Source organism: Temnothorax americanus, unplaced genomic scaffold (assembly GCF_048541705.1).
Source record: "Temnothorax americanus isolate GAGA-0224 unplaced genomic scaffold, ASM4854170v1 Scaffold18, whole genome shotgun sequence".
NCBI classification, from domain to species: domain Eukaryota; kingdom Metazoa; phylum Arthropoda; class Insecta; order Hymenoptera; family Formicidae; genus Temnothorax; species Temnothorax americanus.
Genome location: NW_027509318.1, coordinates 3,763,888 through 3,770,000, shown reverse-complemented (window position 1 = coordinate 3,770,000; position 6,113 = coordinate 3,763,888). Strand labels below are relative to the sequence as shown.

The window sequence follows — 6,113 nt, the reverse complement described above, 5'->3', positions numbered from 1 at the left end:
TTTTATGATAGAATTTAGTTGTACTGAATAAGAGTATTTAGAATAAACAAGTAAAATTTACATGATTTATATGTCGTTTTTATAATGTGCAATTGGTGTGGCCAGCGAATCTTATAAAATTTAATAAATATTTTATATCCTTAACTAATTTCTTAGATTCTTAGCAATATTTTTTAAACCGAATAAATAACATTTACTTCGCCAGTCAATAATTAACACAATTAAGAATTTAATTGACTATACTGGCAATGATTATAATCGTTACCACGTTAATATATGAATCGTTACCACGTTAATATATGAATCGTTACCACGATTATAATCATTGCCAGTATAGTCAATTAAATTCTTAATTGTGTTAATATTTTTTAAAATCTGTAGTTAATGAGATGTGTGCGAGTTACGATAATATGAACATTTTCAACAAAATACAAATCAATGTAATATTTATCGTATGATATTCGCACCTAATATTTATCGGATACTTATTCGATATCATCTCAATGGATTGGACATTTCGTTTTCATTCTGAATATCTCGGTGCAAGTACAAATCAGTATACTTACGGCATTCCAATATGATATACTGCATTATTTGTTGCATGTTTTATATATACATATATGCTTGCTACAAAGAGATGTAACAATCTGCCTTTATACTGAGAAACTTTATTGACCGCAGCTTGTCGCGTAATTCGTCGACATTACGAAGGCGATCCGCGTGCGACGAAAATTTGCATTATTACGAGAATATGTCGTGTGGCAACCGGTAAGGTAAGATGTAATCAAGGATGGCAGGTGCGCGCAACTGCATTTTGGAGACAAGCCGGAGCGTCCGAATTTCTTGGAGAAGAGCATCATTAGTCCGTGCTTTCGGCGAGCAAAGGTAGGCATTATGAATTTATGTACCTTCGCAAACTCGATACACACATCGCTATAGAAAATGAACTGAAGTATCCGATTAAGTTTGATGACATGGTTAAGTTGAACTCTGAAGTTCCCATGTTAAGAGCATCTTCTAAATTATTACGATGACGACTATATCAAAAGACCGTGACTATTGAAAAATTTAATATCTATTATATCAAAATATAAGGGATATATTTTAAATCAAAAAGATTTATTTGATATAATAGTTTTCAATAGAACAGTTTTACATATAGCTATACATATAGCTTACACAGTGTTGCTTACGTGTAACTGCTCTATGAAAATTGGTTACATCGACGTCGTAAGCGTACTCGTAGCTCATACATTGTGTTGCTACAAGTACAGTTCAAAGGTTCTCAAAAACTTGTATATATATGCGTATACTTTAAAACAGATATGAAAGCATTCTCGAAAAAATAGTTGTAGTGGAATAGTCAGGATTTCAAAGAACCCTGATTATAGTCATTTATAGTGGTTGAGAGATTTACTAGACGACACTAGAAAAAAAAATCACTATAATCTGTCACGTGTTTTTTTGTTTATATCACAAAAAGAATCACTCGTTCTTACTTCGCACATTAATTGTTAAATGTTTTATTTGTCGCCGATATATACGTAATATTTTGTTAATTTTTAGTTTTAGCACAGAAAACTACAAAAGTGTAATATTTTAAATCTACGTCAAAGCCGTGTAGACTTTTATATAGACTTTTAACGATCAAAATAATAATCTTATAATATTTTTTGTAGTTTTTTGTGCTAACTAGAAATTAACGAAACGTTACATATATCGAGGATCAATAATGTATATAAGAATTAATGTGTAAAGTAACAATGAGAATGGTTTTATGCGGTTTTATTCATGTGGTACAATTAGTATCGTATATAGCAGAATTTGAGAGAACACTTGTCACTTGACTGTTGTCGCGCGCTGGGGCGCGAACGGGTACAGGAACGCGGTCTCTGGCATTGTCACTCTGCCATTGTGCAGAAGTTAGTCGCTCCGCTGTTACATAATAGTTGGACGACTGTGTTATTCGATTGCATAATTCCAGTCGGTGGGCCATGTAACGCGCACATAACTCGCGTATGTACCCTGTTGATACCAATTGATTGCCGGCGGGCATCGGATCGGCCACGTTTCCGCATCGTTCTTTACTTGTATCAACATCCGGTACAGTTTTCACGATATTCGTAAACCGCTGTTTACGATTCGTCATGGGTGTATTAGTGAATTTATATAGAGCGAGAGATCGCAAGTAGTTAGTAGCACAATGTGCATTTAAAATGTGTTTGACATTTTTCTATTTATAATATATTAGCATCTATCAATATGTTTCTCTTTGTTTCCCTAAGAGTAGTTTCTATAAAATTGCTTAAATCGAGATATTGCATAATGGTTTGTCACTAGCAACATGAATTAGTCAAAGATTCTGATAATATTAATATTATAATAATGAGTTTTATTAAATTACTTCAATGAAAACGTTCAATAGTTTACTACTCAGAAACCCATATAGGGTTTTACAATTGGCCCAATAATACTGCGCTAGTACTAGTTGTATTGGGTCGATTGTAAAACTATATGGAAATATATTTAAATTGTTTTAAAAATTTGTATTTTGCAGCTTGTGATATGTGTATTATTTACTGTTTTATAATTTATAATAATATATGTATTAATTAGACAATTTTAAAAAATATTTCTAGGTTTTATAAGTAAAATAATACAAGACGTAGATAGCGATATTTTTTAATCAAGATATTGGGACACTAAATATTCTTCTATTATGATTTTATATGAGAAATTTTTGTATATCAAAACTAACGTATTTTAGGAATGCAAATTTTTTATAAGTAAAAAAATTAGTTCAGATATGATTTATATATCACATCGTACAGTAGCGGAATCAATATATTAACTTGGATGCTCCCGTTTTTCATAGAATTTTCGAAAACTAGTTCACCAAACTTGATCAGATGCATGACTCATATATAGGTATGTGCGTCTGCACTTTTCCATTATCTTTGAATCAGTATTCTTTCCGTCGTGTGTACCATTGTATTAAAATGTAGATCACTGTGCTTTCCGTCCTCTGAACCAGAATTTTCTCCGAAAAATGTCGTCAACATTTTTGTGTGTATATTAGTCAGGTTTCAAATGTAAGAAAGAAATAAAACTGCATCTGCCACATATGACACATGTTAATTACGTGAAAAATTAAGAATAATTATATTACAAATAGAAAAGTTATTCATTGTATTGTTTGTATATATAAAAGTTAAAAAGAGACGTAATTTTTTTTTATTTTATTTAATGTAAAAAAATGGCTTAAATGATAATAATATTATAGTTATTGTAATTACGTAATTATCTTTTAAGAAATAAGCGCAGCGAAACAACGTGTTACCGAGTATATGGTGCCATAATTTATAGCACAAAGAACGGAGATTAATGCGTCTGCATTCTAATGTATATTAATACAACCTCCAATACAATGAATATACATTTTCGTGCGACGCCGGAATTCAACGAAACGCTGAAGAATCGCAAGCGGGAAGTTTGCCAGTTTCTTACACATCAGCGGAAAAATAACAGACGAATGAGAAATCCAAAAACGACATAATAACAGGATTTTATTTGTAGACGACTTTTGCGACCTAGTTTTCCTTGGAAACTGCTCTATTTCAGCTTTAGTATGAATTTGTTTTTATTTTATGTTTTAATAGTAATATTTTGACTTAAATTGACGCTTTTACACAAGAAGACTGACACTGAATTAAAGAACCGATAGTCACACAATTGTGTTTAATATTTCCAATCTCAAACGACAGTATATAGTCGTTTCCAAGCAGTTACGTAATTCATAAAAATTTTTAGTTACCATGGGTGACACTCGTGAAAAGGAGCGGGAGATTAATGTCCAGAGTTTGAAATCCTGCGGAACTTTTACGTTACTACGCGTACGCCGCGAGAAGGAAAACACTAGTAGCCCGGCTCTTAAATCAGGAGCGACGGTGCGATTTGAAATCCTCGTTATCCTCGGTCACGGAGCTGCACGACAAGAAACGTCTCGCGTCCTATTCCGATTTCACGATAGGATTCTTGGGTCCGGATTTAGCGGCACCGAAGATGCACTGTTCGACTACCATAATACGGCGACAAGAAGCGCGTCGGAAACCAGGGAACCACGGGGTTTACGGGGTGCATATTACCGATGCAGGGGATGTCGTCGCGCGCGCGCGTCCCGAGCTCATTTCCATAACGGGTTAGGTACATATTACCGTACGTACGTACGTACGTACGTATCTATATGCGCGCTCGAGTTACGAATAGATGCATCACTCGGCGGATGCATCTTGCGAGAGTTACCTTCGACGCGGTCTAGCCTCGCCCGACTCGACGGAAACCTCTCGAAATCTAATGATACATTGCGCATTAGTGGCTCGACGAAATATGACGATGCCGAGCTATGAGAAGGTCGATATTGCGAATCCGACGATATTGCGAGGCCGACAAAAGCAGCGGCCCACGGGACATCTTCGGTGTATTAATTCTTTGCGAATAAACGGATTTTTATTGTATATAGTCTCCAATAAACACCGCCCAGTTGGTTACAAAAATGATTATTGGACACATGATTTTTTTAAATTATCGAGGTCTATTTAATAAATATACTCGATAATATATATATATCTATTATTGGAAAAATATAAACTTGTGAAAAAATATAAACGTTCTGATAGAAAATCGATATTTATTGTGTAATTGCTTTTATGTAATATGAATACCGAAAAAACATTAGCAGATATTTCAACTCAGATATTGCGAATTATTATAGTACGCGCAGCGCGATATGATGTTAAAAACGCTCCGATAAAAGTTCCGATAGGATCTCGTCAATCTCGTTATGAATTTGACTATGGTTAAATTGCCGAATTGTCAGTTTGTCGAGTGGATAAATCGCGCAGTTAGATAATATCGTCAAATGGATAAGTTGGCTAACATGTTGCGCTGGCAATAACAGGTTCGCTGAAATGTCGAAAAAAATTGCCGGGAAAATTGAGAAAAATCAACCAAATTGGGAAATGAAATACAGGAAAGAGCCAGGGTACTGCATGAGTAGCGCATGTAAAACATGATAGTTCATAACGTTGAACTTCTCTCGTACTAATAAAATGTAAAACGTCCCACCGGAGCGCTCGGGGCGTTCCGCGGTCGGGGGGGAGCGGCGACAAAGTACGCTTATCAACCTTTAATAAAACGACCGTGTTGCATAATTCACGCACTAATTTATGCGGCAACTACTCCTGGCCGTAACGCTAGTGGAAGCCCCGTGTTCCGCACCGGCAAGCATCGTCCGGTTCAATCGCCCGACGGGATCGCGGACCGGAGTACTTTCCAATTCGGCGATTATTTGGACGGGTCTGGGTCAAAGGTTTCGTTGTTTGCTTGCCCGTTTAGCCCGCCGGAGCCTTCGTAATCGCGTGTTTGCCAAGGGAGCCGGCGGACATGTAACCCCAGACACCTCCTGATTGGCAAACATGCATATTTTATCCGCGACGCGACGGCCCTCGCGTTCAGATAACGCGCGTTGCCCGTATCAATTATTCGTCCCCCCTTTCCTCTTTCGTCCAGCTCTTCCCCCTTTCCCCTCCCCCTCTGAAATTCGACGCGACTTTCTCTCTCTCTCTCTAATGGGGACGAGGTTTTAATTGAAATGTAATCCCAATTAAAACGAATCCGCAATCCTCGACGCACGAGTGCGTGTAATCATGTTAGCGAAATGAAATGTCCACTCGAGCACGAGTATGCAACCGTCGCGGAGAGAACGAGCAGTTTTGCGAACGGTAATCGGACCGTCATCCCCCCCCCCAAACGAAAATAAAAGGAAGCGCGAGCAAGTATTTTTGTCCATAAACATGAAATATATTATTGTGCACGATTGTGTGTGTGTGCATGTGTGTGCTTTGGGTTCTACGAGCAATTGATTTTTAACGTTGCACGCCCGTTGCATGCCGAAATAAAAGTACATAAAATTAATATAATGATTTAAAAAAACAGACATAAAAAACTATTATTGTGAAATTATCCGCGAAATGAAAATGTTTATTAACAGAGATATTGTTTTTTTTGTTTTACAAACATTGAGCAGTAAATTAATAAAAGTGATTGTGAACATT

General features: G+C 36.3%; 1 protein-coding gene across 1 annotated transcript in view; it reads left to right on the top strand.

Moving 5' to 3' along the window:
- The window catches only part of Timp (Tissue inhibitor of metalloproteases), a 130,741-nt gene that overhangs the window by 51,317 nt on the left and 73,311 nt on the right, over nucleotides 1-6,113 (top strand). The window lies entirely within an intron of this gene.